Source organism: Leptodactylus fuscus, chromosome 6 (assembly GCF_031893055.1).
Source record: "Leptodactylus fuscus isolate aLepFus1 chromosome 6, aLepFus1.hap2, whole genome shotgun sequence".
NCBI classification, from domain to species: Eukaryota; Metazoa; Chordata; class Amphibia; order Anura; family Leptodactylidae; genus Leptodactylus; species Leptodactylus fuscus.
The window spans coordinates 45457711-45483562 of NC_134270.1; the positions used below are offsets into that span (position 1 = coordinate 45457711).

General features: G+C 43.2%; 1 protein-coding gene across 3 annotated transcripts in view; it reads left to right on the forward strand.

The window, feature by feature from the left end:
• Positions 1-25852, forward strand: part of LOC142210582 (putative oxidoreductase YteT) — a 141989-nt gene that overhangs the window by 93707 nt on the left and 22430 nt on the right. The window lies entirely within an intron of this gene.

The following is a 25852-nucleotide window of genomic DNA, read 5'->3' on the forward strand; positions in this document are numbered from 1 at the left end:
AGCCTACAGTGGAATATGATAGGTGTACAGATTTTTGCAGTGCCACTAGAGGAGAAATTTAGCATTACACAGTTCTCATTCAAATGTTGCCCGCGCAGGTTCTATGTGTGAGAGTCACCATTTATAGATGCCGTCCACTCTGGTCAAGAAGAGAGAGCGTCTACCCTCTGTTAACACATTCCCTGCACTAGATAAGCTTTCTTATTCATATACATTGTGGTCCCCCAGGGCCCTGACAATTAGAGGGCTGTGGGTGGAAAGACCCCTTGTTTAGCCAGCCTTACTGGCGTTCTGTCTCTCAGTCACATGACCGATTCTGCAGAGAGCCAGAGTGATAGCATGGCAGACTTCCAGCTCTGGGGACCTGCACGTATAGTTGTAAGAGGGCACCTTCAGTGATAGGACTGCCCTGGTAAGCTTCACTTTTCCCTTCAGCACCCCTTTAAGGTGTGCTTGCACTTATGTATATGGGGACTTTTATAAGGAATGTTTTTTAGCTTTAAATTCCTGAACAAAAGCAGCCGAGGCTTCTTATCTCCACCTGCCATTGAAGTGATGCACACCTGGCCTAATAAATCCTAATATAAAGGTTGTTCATGGATAAGCACATCACCTACTTCCTTCTCCTGGAAAGTTGCTCCTAGCATTGTTTGCAGGTCTGTAGAAGATTTTTTTGTTGTTGTTTTTAAGGTCATCATGACCCTTTTGCAGTCTTATTACCATTTTGGTACCTACACCGAAGTCCTATAGTTTGGAGTTGGGAGGTGCAGTGTTGCCTCCAGCATTTAGAAGGCAAAAGATAAGAGTACAATTTTGTTTAGCAAAAACTTTTTGAAAATATTTTCTAAAAAATCCCACCCTGTAACTAGCATCAGTAATAATACACTGTTTATATCTCTGATCTCTAAGGGGGCATTCACACGGAGTAACGCGGCGCTGATTCTGGCACGATAACTCGTTTAAGAATCAGCGCTGCAAAACAGAATCCCATTGACTTCAATGTGTTACGCGCGTTAAACGGAACGCATTGAAGTCAACGGGATTCTGTTTTGCAGCACTGATTCTTACGCGAGTTATCATGCCAGAATCAGCGCCGTGTTACTCCGTGTGAATGCCCCCTAACACATTGGGTCCAAATTCTGACGGAATTTGCATAAAAAACTGGTGTACATCCCTTATTTCACATTTAGAAACAGTTCTCCTGTAGACACTTTATCTCATTTTCTGCACCTTGGGTCGGGTCTTATTGGAAAAAATGCGTGGCTTTCTGGGAAGGGGACATGGCCTAACATGCAACTTTGTGTACCAAAAATGTGCTACAATTTTGGTGCATCTATTTGTTGAAAACTAGAAAACTAAGCTAAATAATAAGTGGTATAACTTACCCTTCGTTCACATCTGCGTTTGGTAATCCGTTCAGGGAGTCCACATGGGGACCCCCGAATAGAATACCAAACGCAATTGCAAGCGCTGTGCAGTAAAAGCACACAGACCTCATAGACTATAATGGGGTCCGTGTGCTTGCTGCGCGCTTCCTGCACGAATCATGCGGGCAGGAAAGTAGATTGTGAGCTACTTTCCTGTCCTTGTGTTCTGCGCAGAGATCTGGCAGCAAGCACACGGACCCCATTATAATCTATGGGGATCCGTGTGCTCTTACTGCACAGCGCCTGGAATTGCATTTGGTATTCTGTTTGGGGGGGGTCCTCATGCGGATTCTCCTGGACAGAATACCAATACCAGTTGTGAACCAGGTCTTAGAGTATATAGTCTGTTATCCAACATTTGATAAATCTGGAGCAGTTTGACTGTCCTACTTTTACACAGTATTAGTAAGTCGGCCCCACAATATTTCTATCACCTTAACCCTGAAATGAGATCCATCAGATTCATTATATTATATCCATCATCGCCCTAAGTTTTTCTACTGGGGGAAGTTCATGAAGCCCCACATAATGTGAGAATGCGAGTACTTGCGTCCTAGTCCTGGTGGTCTAGTGGTCAGGTATACTAAGCCACACCTATTCATATTATTGGAATTGTAGACTTTACAAGCAGGGTGTGAACAGTGTCACACCTATTCAGAGATTGTGTTTGCCGTTAAAGGTGACCTGTCATGTTGACATCTACGGGCAGGTGGAGCAGGAGGGGTTGATCAGATTGATATACAGTTTTTTCTTTCATTTTAGTTTGATCTCTGTGTTTAGGAGTCTAGTGAGCAGTGATGGACAGGTATATACAGTTATACAAGGAAGGTACATGTGTCAGCACATTCTGAGATACCAAAGCCATGGAACCATGGGTATGTGCACACGGCTTCCATGTTCAACCATCAGCAGGCGCAGTCTTTCATTACTGCCTGTATTCTGCTGACAGGTGGGTCAGGCAATGACTTCTATATCATTCACTCACACCCTGCTCGTATAGGGCACAATTCCTATAACGTGATCAATTGAAATGGACTTCTTTAATCCCCAGACTCTTGCTTTATACTAGAAGAGTTCTCCTGCTTTATATTATCCTCTATCCCAGAACATCTTGTATCTTTCCTGCCATGTTAAATCATGTTCATATTTACTAAAAGGGTTCCAGCCATGACATCGCTGACCTCTCCTTATCTCATTATTGTGCCAGCCTGGCCCATTTGTGTAACAAAAGCTCCATTCTCTGGGGCAGCTGGATGGCTGTGTGATGCGGTCCTGCCAGTGTTCCCGTTGTCAGATCGCTTCACGAGATAGGCTTGATGTAAAACACACATGTGAGCACAGCCCTGTCCCTTGGCTAGCTGTCCCTTCATGTCTTTATTGTAATCCTATAATTTACTAGATGGCCTTATAAGATCGGACTCCCTCTGTGTGACAGATCTGCCCATACCGACACCAAGGAGATGAATATTTAAAATGCGTTGTACATTTGTATGATGCTGTCTGTCTTTCTTTCCTTATATTTATGCTGTCCTATTACTACTGTATCTGCTTTGTGTTGTACGGTAAGTTGTGATTTAAGATACTCATTATATGGAAGTGAGAGGCAGGCAAAGACGGAATACGGCAAGATGAATACATTTCTCATTGGATGCTCTCCTGAGGGCGGTTTTGCAAGCGTTAATATAGTCGAGTGAACCCTTCACCTACTCAATGGCGAGCCATTTTGAGAATAGATTGTATAATGCATTATTATATTTATACAGCGCTGCTGGTCATTTACATAGCAAGTACATAAAGGCAATGCAGAATATAACCCTGTGGATATGTGCTTTAAATATATAAATGACAAGAGCACAGTAAGGCTAAGGCCCCACGGAGCAAAATTCAGTAAAAAAATGGAAGCAGAAACATATCGCACTTGTGTTTTTTTTTTTTTTGCTGAGTTTTTATCGGCTAATTTTCCTCCCATAATAAACACATAGAAAAACTCCAGCGTTTCTGCAGGTATAATTACATGCTTTTTTTCTGCACTGTGTGCATTGGATTAGCGAGAATCTCATTCACTTTGTAGGTACTGTAAAACGCAGCGGTTTTTTTCCCACCACTTTTTTCAGCGACAAAAACGTTGCGTTTTCGCAACGCGGAGCTTTAGCCTTAAAGGGGTTTTCAGCACCAAATGGATATTTCATACTGATGATCTGTCCTCAGGATGGGTAATAAGGATCTGACCTGTGGTGGTCCAATACCCAGACCCCACACAGCACCCGGGCGACAGAGGCTATTGTGGTGGATGGAGGTTTGTACATGCATAAGAAATCAATAAGTACAGAATTCTGATTCTCTTTTGATTAATAAAGGTGATTGGTGCCCGGTAGTGAACGTCCACTGTCATTCTAGACTAGAGGACTTGATGGTCGTCGGATAAGCATCATCCTTGCCTCACATTGATCTAAGCAGCAATGCTGTGTGTAAGGGGCCATTCACAGTGTTAGGGGGAGTTCACACGGAGTAACGTGCCGCTCGATGTGGCACGTATACGGCGTGTGAGACTTTGCGCTCCTTATATGCTCCCATTGATTTCAATGGGAGCCTGGATCGTATACGCCGCGTTATTTTGGGGCCGTGATTTTGCGTCTCACACGCCATATAAGTGCCACATCGCACAGCACGTTACATCGTGTGAACTCCCCCTATCATAGAATGGGTCCATTTTTCCATTCTGAAAAAAACACAGGCGTGAACTAGCATAAGCAATGCTAAAAGCAACATTTACCGATCACTGGATTGTTCATCGCTGATCATTTTGTGCATTTACACTCAAATTGTTATAAAGCAAGTGATTTCTACCAATATTGGCCAGTGTAACTAGGACTTTAGTAATAGCGGGTTGGCCTAGAATTGTGCGATCACCTGTCCGGATTGTCTTCAGCAGTTGCTCATAAACAAGTTCCATATTTAGCTTCAGGGAACTTCTGTGGGAGGATTTCACTTCCTCTTACAGTATGTGAAACCTTGAGCTTGTGAACTGGTTAGGTGACTAACGTTACAACTGTAGCAAGACAAAAAATGCAAGTTCCTATGTAATATAAACAGTGATTTATATACAGGCTGAATTCTTTTAATGTAATTGTCAAAAAATCAAGAACACGTTATACTTATTCACCTGATATTGGAAATCAACATTGATTCCTTGTTTGACCTCTGATCACATTGTGTTATCCCAAATACGGATATACATCTCAGTGGAAAGGTTTTTTTAAGTATGTTATATAATACTATGGCTCAGCTGCTGCAGAACATCAAAATGCAAGCCTCAGCTGCTGCAAAATGTTTAAAGTGGATGTCTAGGAATTGGAGGAATCCGTTTAGAGGGCAGGTAAGGTGTAGAATAAAAAAAAAAATAAAGCATACACACTAGCGACTCCACTGTTTGGTGCCAGTGTCCATTTGGACTCATGTTGCTGCTTCGGCCTCACGTGCTGAGTCTGTTCATTGGTCTCAGTGGTCACGTAAGGCTAAGACTTCCGAAACTGATGCAGCAGCATGTCACTAAACGGACAACACAGTGCTGAGGACCAATGAGTATGATTTTACTTTTCAACTCCTATAGAAAATCATAATACAGACATCGGTCACTACAGAACATCATAATACAGACATCAGCTGCTGCAGAACATGGTAATACAGACCTCATGTCCTGTAGAACATCATAATACTGACATGAGCCACTATAGAACATTATATTACAGACATCAGCTTCTGCAGAACATCATAATACAGACATCAGCCGCTATAGAACATCATGATACAGACATCAGCTGCTGCAGAACATCATAATACAGACATCAGCCGCTATAGAACATCATAATACAGACATCAGCTGCTGCAGAACATCATAATACAGCCCTCAGCTGCTGCAGAACATCATAATACAGACATCAGCCGCTACAGAACATCATAATACAGACATCAGCCGCTACAGAACATCATAATACAGCCCTCAGCTCCTGCAGAACATCATGATACAGCCCTCAGCTGCTGCAGAACATCATAATACAGCCCTCAGCTCCTGCAGAACATCATAATACTGACATCAGCCGCTATAGAACATCATAATACAGACCTCAGCCGCTATAGAACATCATAATACAGCCCTCAGCTGCTGCAGAACATCATAATACTGTCATCAGCCGCTATAGAACATCATAATACAGACCTCATGTCCTGTAGAACATTATATTAAAGATATCAGCTGCTGCAGAACATTATAATACACACCTAAGCTTCTTGAGAACATTATAACACATACCACAGCTGCTGCAGAATGTCATATTGTACAAGTGAATTTCCACAGGACACCATACACACCTTAGTTGCTGCACAACATTGTAATACATATCTCATCTGCTGCGCGATACCATACCGTACACCTCTGCTGTTCCAGAATTATTATAACACACAGTTCGGCCGAGGGGGAGGGGGTGTTATTTATAATGCACACATGCACACATTGTTACTTATGAGGATTAAATATAGATGACAGTCATTGAAGAAGATGTATGATTATAATAACAATGATATATTTTAATGTCCTTTCTGGTATTTCTGAATGTGCGATCATTGGCGGTGACTTAGTTAAGTCGCTGAGTATTTCATTATATCAGGAAGCTACAGGATTTGCAGGTTACACTTGTGTGTTGCAACAGTGTTGCAGTGACCTCTGCTGGAGGGTTGAGGAATAGGTAATAGTCTTGCTGGCCTGACATGTTAGGAGCTGCACAGCACCTGGAAATATGGGGTTGTCTCAGTGTTTATGTGGGTGTGGGTTGGTGCCGGTGGCATATGTATATTTGTTTCCTCCTCTTTTACAAGAGTTTATAAAGAGGAGATGCAGCAGTTCCAAAACATGTTCAGCCATATGACCGCTTTTAGGAGAGAATGGTAGACTTCTCTTGTTGGCAAACATCGAGGTGTTTTTGGAGAGAGAACACCATTCACATTGCCTCATATTATAACATCAAAGCCAGGGCTTCTATAACCTGTATGCGGCCCTTGTTCCAGATCACCTTCCTGTAATGCTGGGCTATGGTGCCCCATTACCATCATGGTCATATCTCATTCATAGGCTATGGCCGCCTGTAACAGAAATACTGCACATTTCCCATCTTGGTTTGCAGTTGTATCCTTTAATAAATCTCATCCACATGGTGCAGAGTTATTGACATGCAGTAAATCTGACATGTGATAAATCTGCGGCATGTGAATTGACATTGAGGAGTGTTATAAATTTATAGTATGACAATTGTTTCTGTGTATTTCAGTGCATTGGGTGCAATCTGCAGTATAATCTGTTTTACAAGTGGATTTGTACCATTCCCTGTGGACATACCCATACACACACAGCACCAGGATATTATGATCTGACAACACTGCCATTGTGTGGCCTTACCCCATAATGCCATATATATTATTTTTTATTTTTGGAACTATATTATTAGACCAAGGTAACACTTTGCTTGTGGTACAATAGTGACATTGCAGGTAACCCATCACCATGGAGCTTTATGTGTTATATACACACTTGATATCCTCTCCTTGTACACAGTGTATATATAACGGCCCTATAATTGCTATATACCTTAGTCGTAGTAATGATAGACTAAGCTGATCTACTTCTTATTATGTTGTTGTGTACACACATGTGAAGGCGTCTCCTTCCAGGAATTCCCTTATGGTGCTATAGGCCGCAGATGCGGTGGGGTAATCTGATACTAAGCTCTCTGCTCATAGCAAACAGACATGCTTTCCCTAAGCTTGTACAGCTATTATTCCACCGTAGATATCGGGCTTTATTGTGAAACACTTGGTAACTATTGTTTGTGCTGCATTTCAAGATGCTTGTAGGAATAATCTGCAAACCGTCTATACCGAGACCAGTACACGGGAGACTTTCTTGTGTCTTATGTCACACCTGACTCTTTTCCTGTCACCTCTGTACACAAGACTAGAGGCTTATTCAGGAAAATTTAGATCTGTGGGTCCTTCTATGCAGAATTACAACTCCCATTGTACTCAGTCGAGCACTGGAAGTATAGTTATACTGCAACTGGACAGCCATAGGTTGTAGACTACTGACTAGAGGGAGTGAGTAGGGGTAGTCTACCACTGCCCAAAATCTCTTTTAGGCCTGGGCCTCACAGGCCGGAAACGCCACAGGAAAAATCGCGGCATTGTACAGTACTTGCAAAGTGGATGGGATTCACGCAAATCCCATGCCCACCTAGTGGAAAAGAATCGCAGCGTGGACACACTGAGATTTCCAAAACAGTTGCGGTTTTGAAAATTGCAGCATGTCCAATTATATCTACCGAAATGCAGGCGGATTTCCTATAGATATAATTGTAACAGAAAGTCCGTGGAGGAAAACTCCATTCAAATCACTGCGGGAAGAACCGCAATGCGCTCACACTATGGTTGTTCCAGTAGCGCTTTAGATTGGCGGTTCTGTCCGTGGGGCCTTAGCCTTAAACCACTTTTATGCAGTTGTAGGTGTGAGGGGGGGGGGGAGTCGTGCTCCAGCTGATGTGGTCACACCCCAGGTGCACCAATATGATCATTTGTGTGCAGATCATAAATTTATTTTCTTGGTTGTAGATTACACTTTTACACAAAATTTGTATATTCACTATGTACACAATATGGTGTATTCACCATGTCACTAGCACCATATAATTTACATGTGATTACGCTTAGGGCTAGTTCACACGTGAACTGCCCGCATGGGTTTTGACACCGAGAGAGACGCGGCGAGCCGCGTCTCTCTCTGGTCAATACCTGCATGCCGCGACCATCGCGGTCGCGGCTTTCCCCTCCGCTGTCGGGTCAAATGAATGAGCCGACATAGGAGGGTGCTGCCGGGGGCGGAAGCCGTGCGGCTGAGCCCGCGCGGCTTCCACCTGAAGATAGGGCAGGTCGCTTCTTTTCTCCGTTAGCGGCAGCCCGCTGCTAGCGGAAAAAAGAAGCCTGGCGGTTTGCATAGACCACCATTGTAAAGGGGCGGATTTTGAAGCAAAATCCGCTGTCAAAATCCGCCCCTTTGCCCACGTGTGATCTAGCCCTTAGGGTCGTGTTCCCGGGCTGGGTGTAACTATCAGGGTAGCAGACGTAGAAACTGCTATGGGGACCAACAACTAAGGGGTCTATTTCCACTGAGACCTAGGGTGGTGTTAGTGATAACTATGGATGATGGAAGGGGCTATATACTGTGTCATTACCGTGTATATTATTCCTGTACGGTGTCATTACTGTATATTTATCCTGTACTGTGACATCACTGTGTCTATTATCCCAGGACTGTGACATCTCTGTGTTCATTATATCGGATATCTCTGTGTTCATTATATTCCAGGCAAAACGTATACCTATTGCAGTGAGGTAGGGTCTTATAGTTAACCATTTGCTTTCTATACTGAGTTTTAGAATGGCCTTTCCAGGCATCTACAGTTGTTTCTGGTGGTGACGGTGCAGGCACCTCCATAGCAAAAAACCTGAAATGCTGGTTTGTATGGAGAGCAGAACAGGAGTGTTACACAAGTTTTTTAGTAACTCATAAATGGCCCAAGGAAGTGACACAGACATACAGTGTCCTGGATTGGGTATGATAACGTGCTATAGTTCTTGTACAATTCTGGGTAAATGTTTTAGGCAAGTGTGTAAAAATGACTGTGAAGTAAGAATGCTTTCTGAGCCTTCACACGGAGTAAACGTGTGTGTATTTTTGCAAAATACACGTGTAAAAATAAGACTCCCATTGACTTCAATTATATTTTTACATGTGTAAAAATACACCTGTAAAATGTCATTGAAGTCAATGTGAGTCTTATTTTTACACGTGTATTTTTGCACATGTATTTTGCAAAAATACACGTACGTTTACTCCGTGTGAGGGCTCCCTAAGTATAGTGATCTGTACCCACTACTGTAACTACGTGGAAACGAGAGAGGAGGGAATAAGAGGAGCAACAAAGGGTCAGAACCAACATCAGTTCTTCTCGGTACTTGCAGACAGTTTTTGAAAGAACTCAGCAGGGAGGTCGTTCCCGCCATCTTGGAGAACTAAGCGCAGATCTTCTGTGAATGTCTCTTCATGTAAATCCAGACAGACTGGATGATGATGTTGAGATCAGGGCTCTGCAGGGGCCGTACAATCACTTCCAGGACTCCTCCTCCAAAGGACAAAGGTCACACCAAATATTGATCTGATTTAGGTTCCTCTTTTGTTCAGTCACATAATTTTGTTAATTGATAAAAATAAAAACAATAACATTTCTGTTTTTTAAAGCATGAAACTTTTGCACAGTACTTTCCATCAATCATTGATGTGAATACTACAGCTAAAGCAGTGTCTTATGTTATATGAGGTCATATTATATCGTGATGTCATTGCTTGCATGGGCAAAGACATCTAGATACAGAGGAGCACATTAGATTTTGCTCATAAAGTGATACGATAAAACAGTTAATAGAATATTGATCCTATGTAGTTGGTGTATGTGGTGTCATTTTAGGAAATGAATCCTTCTTCGGTGAATCACTGTCACTTACCTGAGAATCCTCTTTCTCTAAGGCCCCGTGCGCTAGTTCACTGTGCTATCCAGCTTTTTCCCAGATAACACACTGACCCATTCATTTCAGTCCGGGCCTCAAAACTCAGGACAGGTCCTATTTTTATTCATTGAATGAATGGGGAACCAGCCGTACCGTTCAATCACAGCCGGCGGCCCGCACATAGTAATGTGCAAGGGGCCTTAGTAGAAGTTTAGTTCCTTGAAGTCTGTAACCTTTCTGGACTGAAAACCAGCTCTTCATGCGCAAACTTCATAGTGTGTATGTGTAGGAGTATACACACCAGGAAATCTAAGCATTAAGAACTGCAGTGTAAAGCATGGGGAACTACATGTTATACAGAATACATATGTATAATGTATTCATTATTTATTACACATCATGTGCAAATCTAGGTTGACGTTGCTTCTGTGCCACTGGCCTTGCGGTCGCGCTCCCAATGCAGCTAATAGTACACAAATAAGGTCAGTTTTATAAGTTGGTCAAGCACAGCTAACTAGTTAAAAAAATCACATTTTTTTGGGCTAATGTTTTCAAAAAATTCTGGGGGGGGACCCGGCTCGCCCGGCTATGGATCCACCCCTGCTTGTAACCTCTGATATACCAATAAACTACAGAATATAAGTGAGTGGAGTGTCGGTTATCTTTCCTGTGTTTATTCTCTGAATAGCCGCCATGTAACCGGACACGTGCCCGGCTGGCTACGACTTTCCTCGGTAGGATCTGCCCCATTATATTTTGCCATAGATTGGTTATGGACAGATTACTTATTGTGGCTGAGCTGACTGAGCCTAATACAAAAAGACATTCCTCTCCGCTCCTTGAAGTCCGCCTCCAGCCTGCTCAATACACACTTGTACCTGCAGCCTTTTCTTCACTTCTTTGTGCTTGTTCTTCCCTCACTTGGATTGTTTGCTGATCGATTGATATAAAAGTAAGCTGCTTATCGAATGGCTCACTGCAATCGCAATGTAAGCCGATACCGGCTACTAAGCCATATCATCCAGGCAGGAATAGAATGCGAGCAGTCTTAACCACCTTCAGGCAACAGAGGCTTTGGCAGCTAGATAGCAGACGGTCACTACACGGTAACATAATACGGCTTGTTACAGCTTCTCAAGTTCTGTGATTTAGGAAAGACAAAAGTCTTGTCACAAACCTTCATCGTTGTGCTGTATAAGGAACGACCACCAGTCTCTGCTGATATTGAGTATGAAGAAAGGGAAAAAACATTTCATTAAAATTTCACTAAAGTTCTTAAATTTTTATTCTTAATTTCACTCCTTTTATGCCTCAGGGTGATGGATTGTCTTAACAAGGCAGATGATTCTCTCCTGTGTTCACTGCTGCCCCCTACTGAGTTCTGGTTTGTGTTTGAATTACCAGGAATAGTGGGAGGTGACCAGCGCTTTGAGAAGCTGCCACTTCTCAGGCCTATTTAGATTTCTGACTAATTGAATCTCAGTGTTTAGCTCGCACTGAGTAATAGGGATCCATTCTGAGACCACGGAGCAGGATAAAGCAGGTCCTCTCCTGCTCCTTGTCATTGGAATCGGAATTCAGAAGCCCCCATAGACGTGAATGCATCACCGAATGCACCACCGAATGCACATGGATGTCACTGTGAGGGTCGGGCGACCTCATTCTGCTGCAATCTTGGCCCCACATTGGAAGCATACTTACTTGTGTGCATGGGGTTCAGATTGAGTCCACACGTTGTTGAAAAGCTGCATATTTTTGTTGCAGATTTTGCCTGACTTTGGATTAGAAAGCAACAAAAATTGCTGTTTTTCTGCAACATGCGGCTCTGATTGGTGGATGTCCCACTGATGGGAGCCCTGCTGATCTTGAGAATAGGGGTGGCTAGTTTTGAATAGAGTGGCTGCTTGTACAACATTCATTTGAATGGGGATCACCCAGTAGGGGCACTCTAAGCAGTCAGATGAATGGAGCGGTGCAACTATATGACCAACACACTTTCTCTAAGGGTGCAGTCACACGGAGTAACGGGCCGCGTGAACTGGCACGTATACGCCATGTGAGATTTTGAGCGCTGTATACTCTCCCATTGATTTCAATGGGAGCCTGGATTGTATATGCCGCGCTATTTTGCGGCCGTGATTTTGCGGCAGTGTATACGGTGCTCAAAATCTCACACGGCGTATACGTGCCAGGTCACGCGGCACATTACTTCGTGTGAATGCACCCTAACTGCAATACCCCTTTAATTATTGATTGAAATTGTTGCTTATTCCATGCTTAGGAGTCCCGTGGGCGGTCCTACTCAATGATTGTCAATCTCTCCTGTATGAGATGCTGTCAGTAATAGTAGTACCGCCCACTGGACTCCTAAGCATAAAATCAGCAGAGGTTTAAATGAATGAATTATAGGATATATTTTCCCCATGAATCTATACATCAATTTGCTCAGCTCCTCTTGCTCTAGAACATGCTGCCTGCCCTACCTTATGAGTATAACACCTGACGGGCCGTAGCATTACGGAAATCTAACCAGGGTCAGAACTGTGCTTTTACTGATTGATAAAGGGTTCGAATTCTGGAAGATATATGAAAATCATCTTAAAGAAAACCAGTCTGTATTGCTCCAATCATAAAGCCAGTTATTAGCAATTGTCTTCGGAGTCAGGCTGATGTAATCGGCACTTCCATACAGATGGCAGTATATTGCCCCAATATTGTAAGGCGTATGGCCTGTATCGCCACTACATATACATCCTTGTACAGTTGTGCTTCAGGAAATAGAGATATTTAAGCAAATCCCACCCCTGTTCAGGTCAGGGAATGCCAAAATTTGGATGGATAGAGACCGCCACAGCTAATTCATGTGCGTTCACATCTTGTTTTTGTGGCCGCCGTAACTTCAGGAAAAAAGAAAGGAAAAGCATTTTATACGGCACTTTCCCATTCCATGTGTTCATCAAAAAATGTAATATGTGTATCCCTATGGTGATAAATGGCACAGTATTGCGGAGTCATCCGTGTAATATATGTCATGCTTACGAGATGTGAATCCAGGTTGAGAAGATTTACTAGCAAGTGTCTGACAAGGGCTGGGGTGCAATGTACACCTGTGATAAATATTTTAGCTGCAGGGGAGGTTAGCAGCTCTATAGGATCAGCTACTGTGACATTTGTGAGCGAGGAGTTAATGTTTCTTCTTTCAGCCTCACTTGCTGTATCAGCTCTGTTTATAGCCTTTGGCTTTATCTGTCTTTATGACTCCCTTCCCTTGTGTCTGAGGCCCAAAAATAAGATTTTACTGTTTATAGGTAAAATCTGTGCAACTGCGCTGCTATAACCGGAACACTCACTGTAATACAGAAATTGGCAACAGAGAGTGACCTTTCACATGAATGGAAATGAAAGCAAACCAGATTAGACAGGGACTGTGATACTATCTTAGGTCATCACTGACCCATTAACCCAGTTCTCATTACGATCCAGGAATAAAAGGACTGTAATAGATGAACTCTCTAGGGTCATGTATGAAATGTGTTCTTAGAAGCTACAGAACTACAACCCCAATTGCAATGAACTTGGGATGTTGTCTAAAAAATGAATAAAATCAGAATACGATGATTTGCAAATTCTTTTCAACCTATGTTCAATTGAAAAACAAGATATTTAATGTTCAAACGGTCAAAATGTATTGTTTTTTTTGCAAATATTCACACATTTTGAATTTGATTCCTACAACACATTCCAAAAAAGCTAGGACAGGGGCAACAAAAAACTGGGAAAGTTGAGAAATGCTCAAAAAACACCTGTTTGGAGCATTCCAGAGGTGAACAGGTTAATTGGAAACAGTTGAGTGTTATGATTGGGAATAAAGGGAGTATCCCGAAACGGCTCAGGCCTGGTTCACATCTGTGTTGATAATCCATTCAGGGTAGTCCGCATGGGGACCCCTCGAACAGACTACCGAATGCAGTGGCAAGTGGTGTGCAGTGAAAGCACACAGACCCCATAGACTATAATGGGGTCCGTGTGTTTTCCGTGCGGTCTCTGCACGAGTCATGCAGACAGGAAAGTAGATCCTGCAGAAGGCACACGGACCCCATTATAGTCTATGGGGTCCGTGTGCTTTCACTGCACACCTCTTGCCACTGCATTCGGTAGTTCGTTCAGGCGGTCCCCATGCCCCATACCCCAAACAGATTACCGAAGCAGATGTGAACCAGGCCTCAGTCTTTCACAAGCAAGGATGAGGTGAGGTTCACCACTTTGCGAACAACTGTGTGAGCAAATAGACCAACAGTTTAAGAACAATGTTTTTCTACGTACAATTGCAAGGAATTTAGGAATTTCATCATCTATAGTCCGTATTATCATCAAAAGAGTCGGAAAATCTGGACAAATCTCTACAAGTAAGCTGCAAGGCCAAAAAACATTGAATGACCTTCGATCCCTCAGGCAGCACTGCATTAAAAATCGACATCAATCTGTAATGGGATATTACTATATGGGCTCAGGAACACTTCACAAAACCATTGCCAGTGAACACAATTCATCGCTCCATCTACAAGTGCAAGTTAAAGCTCTACTATGCAAAGCAAAATCGTATATCAACAACACCTTGAAATGCCGCTGGCTTCTCTGTGCCGAGCTGATCTAAGATGGACTGACGCAAAGTGGAAAAGTCTCCTGTGGTCCGACAAGTCCACATTTCACATCGTTTTGGAAATCATGGACGTTGTGTGCTCCAGAACAAAGAGGAAAAGGACTGTCCAGATTGTTATCAGGGCAAAGTTTAAAATCCAGTATCTCTGATGGTATGCAAGTGTCTTAGTGCCTATGGCATGGGTAACGTGTACATCTATGAAGGCACCATTAATGCTGAAAGAAACATACTGGTTTTGGAGCAAGATCTGCTGCCATCCAAGCAACATCTTTTTCAGGGACGTCCCTGCTTATTTCAGCAAGACAATGTCATTGCACATTCTGCACGTGTTGCAACAGCGTGGCTTTGTAGTATACTGTACAAGTGCCTGCCTGCAGTCCAAACCTGTCTCCCATTGAAAATGTGTGGCACATTATGAAACACAAAATATACCACAATGGAGGCCCGAACTGTTGAGCAACTGAATGGGAAAGAATTTCACCTACAAGGCTTCAACAATTCATGTTGTCAGTTCCCAGACTTTTTGTGAGTGTTGTTAAAAGGAAAGGCGATGTAACACAGTGGTAAACATGCTCCTGGCCTAGTCTTTTGTTGCCCCTTGCCCAGCTTTTTTGGAACATGTTGCAGGCATCAAATTCGAAATGGGTGAATATTTTGAAAAAAACAAATAAAGTTTATCTGTTTGAACATTAAAATCTTGTCTTTGTAGTACATTCAATTGCCTATAGGTTGAAAAGGATTTGCAAATCATCATATTCTGTTTTTATTTATGTCCAACTTCATTGGAATTGGGGTGTACAACAGAGGAATGAATATGTTTGGCTCAGAATGATACACCATCTGCCTAGAGCAATATGTGTTGGCAATTTCTAGTGATGAAAGTCTTGCCGATTTTTAACCCTGAGGAATATAGAAACGTGGTTTATAGAGTAACCCAACACTCTTAGGGTGTTCTTAGATGGTGCATCCTGTCCACATTCGTCTTGAACGGGAATTGCGTCACCAATTGCTGAGTTGCATCTACTTGCCATTGCTTCAAATGTGGAAATACAGATGTGCCCCGGCAATAAACCTGATGTGGCCGGGACGGACAATCTACGATGAGCACCATGTCTAAGATGGACAGTATAAGATGAGCACCATGTCTAAGATGGACAGTCTAAGATAAGAAATCTGATTAGTAAGGCAGATAGGCATACCATTCACGTTACATAGATATTAGCTGATCCTGCTGATTTCTGCAGGTTGTTTATAGAGGTCTCCTGAATTTCCCTTGTATCAGCAGATGTCTGGGATTTCAACATGCTTTAGGCTAAGGCCCCACATTGCGGAAATGCAGCTTCTTTGTTGCAGGATTTGCCATGTTTTTTTGAGCCAAAGGCAGGAGTGGATTGAGCAGAAGGTAGAAGTAAAAGAACTTTCTAAATGTTTCCCATTCCTTTTGTAGCCATTCTTGGCTTTGGCTCAAAAAAATGCAGCAAAATCTGCAACAAAAAAGCTGTGTTTCTGTAACGTGGGGCCTTATCTGACAGCAGCTTATTCTACTCTGCAGAGTGAATAAAAACATGTAAGTGAGCCAAGAGTGCACCCTTTGGTGAAATCAGGAGAAATAGCTTTCGTCCAGGCAAGCATTTCACTGACACTATCGAGTGTATGGTCAACTATAGCAATAAGCAAAGTGAGCGAGGTAATCCGAGTCTAGGACAGCATCTCATGAATAACCATAGTAAGGCATTATATCTGTCTTTCACCATCTCAGCTTGCATAATGTTTTTTGCATTGCATGTTAGTCATAGAGACTGTTTTCTGATATTTGTTGGATACTAAACACTGCGTCCAGGACTTTCAGTTTTATTGGTGTTTGCATCGTGTCAGTGTAAATTGGCTGTTCCAGAGCCCAGACTGAGTTAATATTTATCTATGGTTGGGTGTGGTACTGAAGTGATACTTCGCTAGCTCTTTGTCCACATGTAGGATTGTCATACTTGCTTTGCTACTTATTCTGCTCCACCCAAAGATTAATGCAATTTCATAGAAATAATCATTAAAACAAGAACATGGTGATAAAGGTGCATTGTCTTCAGCTTACACACCTTGCTTATGCTGACCAGTTGTCTGTGCCTACTGCTGTGGCACACTAAGTTCACACAGAGTTTTTCGGTCAGTGTTTTGAGTCCGTATCCGCCTCAAAACCCTGACCAACAAGACGGCTCCCATTGAATTCAATGGGAGTTGCTCAGGTTTTTTTTCCGGGAGCCGTTTCTTCCAGCTCCCGGAAAAAAGAAGCAAGGTGCTCATTCTTCAGGCCGAGTCACCTCGCGATTCGGCCTGAAGACACTCCCTCCTCTGGACTAGGCCCATTCATTGGACCTAATCTGGAGTGGAGTGCAAAGCCGGATGACGGTGCAGTGCAGCCTCCACCTCTGGTTCCAATCCAATAAACCCTGTATGAATTTACACTAAGGGTAAAGGGTAGTTTGGCCATTCTGATCCCAAAAGTTGCTTCATTGACTTACTCTGGGGCACATTTATGCTTTAACTTTTTCCAAAATCTATGCTAAAAATGGGCTATTGTCTTCAGGCTGAACACAATATTATACCCTACCCATACCTGCTGGGGAACAGTCTGGCACAGTTCAGTAACTGCAGTGTATTCCACAATAGATGTGCGCCATCTTGAGGAATACAGTACACACCACACTGTTATTACTGGCATTAGTGAATGTCATTGTATTTTTTTGCAGTGTATCAGAAAATGAGAGGACTGCAGTTGACAGACACTTATATCAGTATGGAAGACCGTATAAACTCCTTTAGGCTGAGGCCCCACGTTACAGAAAAGCAGCTTTTTTGTTGCAGATTTTGCTGTGGTTTTTTGAGCCAAACTCAATAGTGGCTACAAAAGGAATGAGAAATATAAAGGAAATTCTTATACTTTTCCCTTCTGCTCAATCCACTCTTGACTTTGGCTGAAAAAAATGCAGCAACAAAAAACACTGCGTTTCTGCAACCTGGGGCCTTAGGCTGAGTAGAATCTCATCCCTTTTGCAGGGTCTGTAAAATTGGGAAAAAAACGTGTCATTTAATCCACTAGGGGCCCGGCCTTGATGATGTTGTTGGGTGTTGTTCAGTCCATTGAGTTTATATTCTTTTTCAAACACATACTTGTTTAAAATCAGATGGTGAGCAACAAGGAAAGAAAGCTAGGAGAAGATCAGTACAAATCTGACCATTTTAATCATTTGATAACATTTGCAATAAATGCATTGCTAGTAATTGGCACCAGACATGTTTTTGTGGCACTGTGATCTCTCAAGCACAGCAGATTTTCCCATATTAACAGCCACAGGTGTGGGTATAGGGCTGCAAGGATCAGAGATGGAGGAATTAAAAACTATACATCACCCTGCAAAAAAGAAGACCACACAAAGCTACATCAACAGCAAAAAGTAGCAAAACATTACAAATATTTAAATATGGTAATGCATAAAAAAGCCCAAAAAACAAAATCCCGATATATAATACATACCTCAAAACTGTACCAAGAAACAGTACAACTCATGCTACAAAAAACAAGTCCTTGTGCACTTATGTCAGTGAAATTAAAAGGTTCAGATGAAAAAGTGATCTACGTCCCGTAAGAGGTGGTCATGTATAAGGTGGTCCATCATGTCTGTACATGGGTGAGGATCAAGATACTATGCTCATCCAGTAGTGGGGAGTAAAGGCGGGTACAACTTGTCCCATGCCCAAAAGGGTGAGGCTCGGGGTCATGTGCTTTTTTTAAAAAATTTACCCTTGCACTGCTCATAAATTCTAGCAGAGCTCATGGGCTATTTTTGGAGTGCCTGGGTACTTAGTCCTGTTTTGCTAACCTTGCCTCCTTTGTCTGTGTATGTGTTGTCAGGAATTTGCAGCAGGCGTACAGCTTTCACATCTACAGGCCCATACAAGCCGCTGAAGTCCTGCTTCACATTCTTGTTGTAATGGTGTCAGAGAACAAGTTTGTGTGGCCCCGGGGTAGAATATCCAACCATTCATAAATCTCTTATTGCTTACACTAAATCATGTTGCAATATGTTATCTCACTTCTACTTTACTATTCCTGTTTTATTTTACTTACTTTCTTATGCTGCCTTATGGTTGAACAATACATTACGATTCATACAAATACATGGTAATATGATGCATGTGAGATATTTCTGACAGTCCTTTGATGCGTTCTAGGGGTATTCCAGGACTTATTTATCCTTAGGTAATCTTTCGGTGGAGGTCCAACTTGAATGGGACTGAGCTTCAATACCAAACACAGTCTCTACACACTGTACACTGCTGTGCTCGAATTCAGTGAAGAGGCTGCATCATTCCCTGAACACTGTTGCCTCTTCACTTAGTTGGTGTCTAGGGGTCCCAGGTGTCGGACCCCTAACAATCCCCCACCGATCATCTAAGAATAGCTCATCAATATTTACAGTAAGTCCCATAAAACCCCTTTAAACATTAGTTGTTTGTAGGATGAACCTGATAATTTTAGTAGGAGTGCCATATGAGCTGAACAGTCGTGTTAATGAGGGTAGTTGGACGGCGGCTAATTTTTCAACTGGCAGCTATTTTAGGCTGTATTCACATGGTAAGTCAGATCCTAATTTACATATATTAATATTTTAGATATTTTATAATATGTCTGCTGTCAGCTTCAAAGCCAGTTTGTTGGAGGTGAATTGTTTCACTGCAGCCCATTGGCAGTATTGTGTTGGACAGGGAAAAGAAATTGCACAATTTTGACCACCGGTGTTGTCATCAGGATGAGAAGTCAATAACCGTTATTTCTGACGTCCGCCTCGGGCGGCACAAAGACTAGGTTCACCCCGTCTATAGGTGAAGCAGAAAGCTGTGTTTTAATAAATCAGTTGCAAAATGTGACAAGCAGGGTGTGGTCCATTCTTGTGGCACATGTTTGATGCATGTTCCACTCAATGTCATACCTCTATTCCAGATAGATAGATAGATAGATGATGTATAGAGTATGTATGTATCTCTAGGCCATCCTCCTGCAATATGCCCCATACAATTATTGTTATTGGCCTAATATGCACAAACAACCCGTATGCCTGAAAAACAGCTTTGTTTCCTTAGTAAGTGATAGCAGGTTTCCGGTTGTTGACCACAGCCATTAATGCATGAAGAAACAACAGTATAACGGCCGCTCTTCATAACAGACGCCAGTTGGGAGTGAAGTGACATGGCATCATTTCCTCATATTCTTTCCAGTGTCACGTCTGCTGGGGACTGATAAGAGGGCCTCGTGTGTTTCCTTTCTGGACGGCTTTCTCTTCCAGAAAAGTGTCATAAATGACGACATGGAAATGAAAACATGCTCCAATTTTCGGCATGCCTCATTATTAATTCACGAATATCGCTTCCAGTCAGCGATGAGCAATTCCCGCTGCAGAATGGAGATGTTCTTGGAATATTGTCAGTTCATGACATCTTGCTTAGCGGTTACATCCCTAGGCTCATATAAATATCTGCAGGACTGGGACACTTTCAGTGCAGTCTTATAGCTGTAATGCCGCTTTATATAATATACCAACAATAACATCGGATCAATATATAAATGTATAAAACCGTGCAAAGTCAGCAGAAATATGATAACAGAATTGTCTGGGTAATATATTACTGCCATTGGAGACTGGGGGGTTAAAACAGACATTTTCTAGACATAACGTAGACATTCACCCTTGATCACAATTTTCTTTAGTCTAACCAAATATTTATAGTGGTCGGAGCAGTATTTTGGGAAATGAACAGAAGGGGGGTTAGGAGGTGTCCAATAACTACTCAAACTGCCAATAAGAGTGAAGGGGGCCAAGCAGAAAGAAAATAAGAGAGAAAGCGAAGTTTAGGAGGAAGAAGAGGGTAAGCTCAGGTAGGTGTGTTGGGGGCCGCTGGGCGGAGTAACTTGTGGTAGTGCCCAACCAAAAGTGATAACCAGGATCGGTCTTAAAGGACATCCATGGCAAGCACATACAGAAGGGCCAGTTGGTCAGAGTGTTGCCTATCTTCAGCCATGAGAAGTTCTGGTGGATATGTTCAAGTTTGGTCATTCATTCCTTGATCCAAGTGGGGACAGAAGATTACCAGTGGTGAGGAAGAAAGGAAAAACTGTTCTAGCTGTTGTGAAGTAGAGTTAGACCACTTATAGGGTGAAGGGTAGGGAAAACCCTGTAACTAATTTTGTGGAGTACGTCTTGGCAGAGATACGAACATGGCAGGAATTTGTCATTTTTTTCCTGCACGGATTATGCCACTGGCAGCTTGTGAGTCAGAACAGATTTTTTGCCATTCCTTCTTCAGGAGCTCCCTGTCCAATTCAAGATCCCAGGCACGCACAGACATGGGCACACCTACTGAGTCACCTTCTACCAAGACACCATGTAATAGAGACACCAGATGAGGCATGGTTTCACTCTCCAGTAAGATGGATTCATGTGGGAGTCACATGACCTATGGGTTTGGATCCCCACTGACCATAACTGATGACCTATCCTAAGTATATGTCATTGAGTCTTCTTTAAGCTAAGGCCCCAGGCAGCGAATCGCTGCCAAAAAACGCTGCAGAAAAGACCGCAGCGGAAATACATTGCATTTTTTCTGCAAAATTTTTCACAGACCTGAAAACTCTGCAGACTTATTGCCTTTATTATACCGATATGGAAAACGTCAACCTTTCCGTAGGTGTAACTGATATGCTGCAAATTGTAAAAATTCGAGTGTTGATGACATCATAGCTTTTCTGCTGTGGATTTTTTCTGTATTGTGTGGATGGAATTAGCAAGAATCTACTTTCTAGGTGCTGAAAAAATAAGCGTCCTGCTCGATCTTGGTGAGGATTCTGCAGCAGAACTCGCAGCACAAGCGTCCTGATTCCAATTCCTCTTTATTATCTGATGTGTGAACAAGCCCTTACATGTACCTGTAATGTGACCGGTACATAAGCGGTATTTCATGTATGTCAATAGGAACCAGGAAGTGGAGAGCGGTATTAATGTAGGATTGACAGGGCGCGTAATGCTTTTATTTTTTCTAATCCATTCACCCCCATTTTCTGAAAAATGTATCCTGCCCGACATAAAAGTAGGTGCCAGATTATGAGAATTTCCAGACGATCAGGTGCCAGCCTGAGTTTTATTGTATAAAGATATCGTGAAGTCAATTGTTAAACATAACACAATGCAGATAATTGATGGGGGCAGAGAAAGCTGGAGAAGGGAACATCTGGCCTGTGAGGCGGCAGACAGCCCTGAAATAGACTATGATGTAATTCAGGGAGCTGGGTGCAGCCGGCCATGTTTCATTTCTGTCTGGCTGCCAAAATGAAATGAATACAGTTTCTGCATTCCCTTCATGAATCGCTGCTCTGTGTGTGATTCACGTTTATTACATGTGTTATATGAAGAAATTAAAGCTAGAAGCTGCATTACAGAAATCCGTGTGTGTTCTAGTATGACCGGCCTTCCATTTTAGACCCTATACGAAACCTGTGCGCTGATATTGCAGAACTACACCCTCCAGCATCCTATGTAGTGAACCAGTATTTAAAGGGGTTATCCGGTTATATTATTCACATAATAGAATTCTTCAATATAAAAAAACTTACTAATATATGTCATAAAATTCAGCGATGTTCACCTGATTTATATTCAGGTTACGTGACCACCTATGTAACATTTAGTTTGCAAACTCAAGTCACTGAATCTTGCAACAAAACATCACATGTCACTTGTCAAGTGTATCTACCACCCCCCTGCCTCTTGCCTATTCCAGCCCATTGGAACTGAGTTCAAAGAAGCAGTGTACGCCTACTACCTCTAGCTGTGCCCCCTTGCCTATAACACACCCCCCTTGCCTATATCATGCAGTGTGTATACACTGTCTCTGACTCCTTCCTATTGCCACAGTGGTGTGTCACATACTTTGGCCTACTGCAAGGTCACGTGGTGCTGTGGCATTACATTTGCAGGCTGCAGTGCATGCAGGGTGTACCGAGATTGTAAAAGAAACATCCCAGATGTAGTCATGTGACCTGAATGAAAATTTTAACATGATGTAGGTTAGTATGTGGTTTATATTGAAGACATTTTAACAAACTGGATATCCCCTTTAATACACTGGCCAATTTTCGATGGGTTTTAAGAGATTGTATGAAATAGCGCCACCCTTGTTCATAGGCTGGGTCTGGTACTGCAGCTGAGCCTCATTTTATGATATTTCAACAATTCCTAGACTGTCCACAGTTCTATCTAACTAAACTTTGAGCACTATGCAACAAGTTTAGTTCTGTAGACACATAAGAGACATAAAGGAAATCAAGTCAAGTCCAAAATGCCTACAAAACCAATAGTAGTGCTGTAAAAAGGCTCTGGGTATCAGGGATGGGCCTGATTTGCCTACATGCAGCCGCAACTGCTCTGGGTGTCTTATGGAATTGCCACCCAATATACCACCCCTTTAGCTTTCGTTGCGATTCTTGACCTCTGCCTGCATCATGGCTGTCTGTAAGCAAATCATGCCCTGCCCCTAGTGACCTTGTAGGCTACCCATACAAAGATGTCTATACCTACAATGCTTCATTGATTGTGGTCACAAAGGTATATTACTGCTCCGAGTAACAACCCCTAAACAGCAGTGTTATAGGCTTGAGATGAGAGGCAGATCCATGAGAAGCTGTTGGTTCAATCATTAGGGCCATAATATGCAGATATTTTATATTGGCACATGTAAATTAGTCTTAAGGCCTGATTTGACAACCCAACATTCATGGCTTTTATTGCTGACGAGTGCTATCTGACAGTGTTAGACCAGGTCAGGTAGGTATACACTGCAACAGCCCTGCTGTAGGTTTGATTCTAGGTATATGGGTGCATACCTCCCAACTTTTGAAGAACTGAAAGAGGGACAAAATGTGCGGCGCGCGTAGCACGCCGCGGCAAATTTAGCCCCACCCACTTTTGTGTTGACTCCGCCCACTCGTTAATTTTTTATGTGCCCGCACACAGTATAATCCTCCTACAGTCACCCGTAAATTATATGTCCCCCCTCTATCTCTCCCCCAGTTTCATATACACCCTTCATCTGCCCCCAGTTTCATGTCCCCCTTCCATATCTGCCCCCAGATTCATGTCCCCTCCATCTCTGCCCCCAGATTCATGTCCCTCCATCTCTGCCCCCAGATTCATGTCCCTCCATCTCTGCCCTCAGATTCATGTCCCCCATCTCTGCCCCCAGATTCATGTCCCCCATCTCTGCCCCCAGATTCATGTCTCCACATCTCTGCCCCCAGATTCATGTCCTCTCCATCTCTGCCCCCAGATTCATGTCCCCACATCTCTGCCCCCAGTGTCATGCCGTCCTCTCCATCTCTGCCCCCAGTGTCATGCCGTCCTCTCCTTCATCTGCCCCCAGTTTCACTTTCCACCTCCACATTACACTTACTTTCTCCTCCGCTCCCTCGCCGCTCTCTGCGCGCCTCTCTCGCTGACACATATGCGGCTGAAGCAAGGATCTGACACAGGTCAGCTCCTCGCTTTCCCGCTGCGGCCTCTCTCGCTGACCCATGCGGCTGAAGGAAGGAGCTGACACAGGTCAGCTCCTCGCTTCAGCCGCATGTGTGTCAGCGAGAGAGACACGCAGCGGCGAAGCGAGGAGCTGACCTGCGTCAGCTCCTTGCTTCAGCCGCATATGTGTTCAACTCAGATCTGCGTCCTCTGGACGCAGATCTGAGTTGAAATCGGGACATACCTCCCTCCAACCGGGACCATGGGACATGTCACCCAAATCGTGAATGTCCCGCGGAAATCGGGACGGTTGGGAGGTATGTATGGGTGGATAAGGGGTATAAGCTCCTGGGGCCATCAGGACATCAGGGCTGCACTGCATCCTCTTCAGGTTTCTTCTGGCCTGCATCTGACATGATACACTCCAGGATCACCGCTGAGGCCTGTGATTAGTCCTCAGTGGTCCAATGGGGCGAGCCGAGCATCATGGCATCACGACGTGTGACGTCAGGCAAAGGCCTGAAGAAGATGCCAGATACAGCCAAAGGCCGCAAAGATGCTTAGGAGAGGTGAAGCGAAGTAAGCATGTGTGTTATTTTTCGTCTATATACTGTGTGAAGACAAGTAAAGGTGTTATAGTGTGAGGGGGTCAGTAAAGGGGGTGTTATACAGTGTGTGGACCAAATAAGAGGATTTTTTGATCTACTGATTGAAGGGTGTGGCCTACAATTTTATTAGGGATCCCATTATGGAGCCAACAGTCACCGGGCCTGATATTTTGGGGAAGTTGGTGCTCCTTTCTGTCGGTTGCCTCAGGCAGCAGAGAGGCTAGGTTCACCCTTGGGTGTCACTCCTTTCAGTGCTGGACTCAGGTAGCAGACCCCTAAAACTGGTCATGTTCTCTAGGACATTCAGTAAAACCTGTTTCATATGTACAAATCTGAAAACAACCATGTTGTAGCTGAACGGCTACGTTGTTTCCTGCTTGCTGTCTCCGCGGCTCTTTCTAATGATGTAGAGTGCAGGGGTTGTAACCTCTAGTGACCTAAATGGGTGACATATGTTCAGTGGAAACACAAATGAAAGGCGTTTTCCCGACTTCCTAGATTTTCTCATTGTGTCTGGGTAAGAGGAATATAACGGTACTTTCATTACTCCTAAAAATCTTGAAATAATCCACATTGTCTGATCCACCATATTGCACAATAAAGACAGGATTCTACATATTGAAGGGAAGGCTCCACAGCAAGGATGGACAAGCTTCCTTGGAGCCAAGGCAGGGGTTTCAGAATGTGCCCCTCCCCCATCCTTTGTCCCTGAAATTCAGCATGAGAGCTGTAGGATGGACAATCATTGTCAGCAGCTATCAGATCTGATCCTGGATATTGTAATTTATAAATTGTGCGTCCATGCACACAGTGGTGCCCTAGGCAGATCACCATTCTGCCTACCTCTTCAAGCAACCCTCCTCCTTAAATCAAAGTGATGTTGCCTACACTGTGATGATTTACTCCCCAACTCCAAACCCGTTCATTTCCGACAATCTCAGTATTGTGGGAAAACACTATAATAGAATTTTGAGAGGTGATAAATTGATCAAT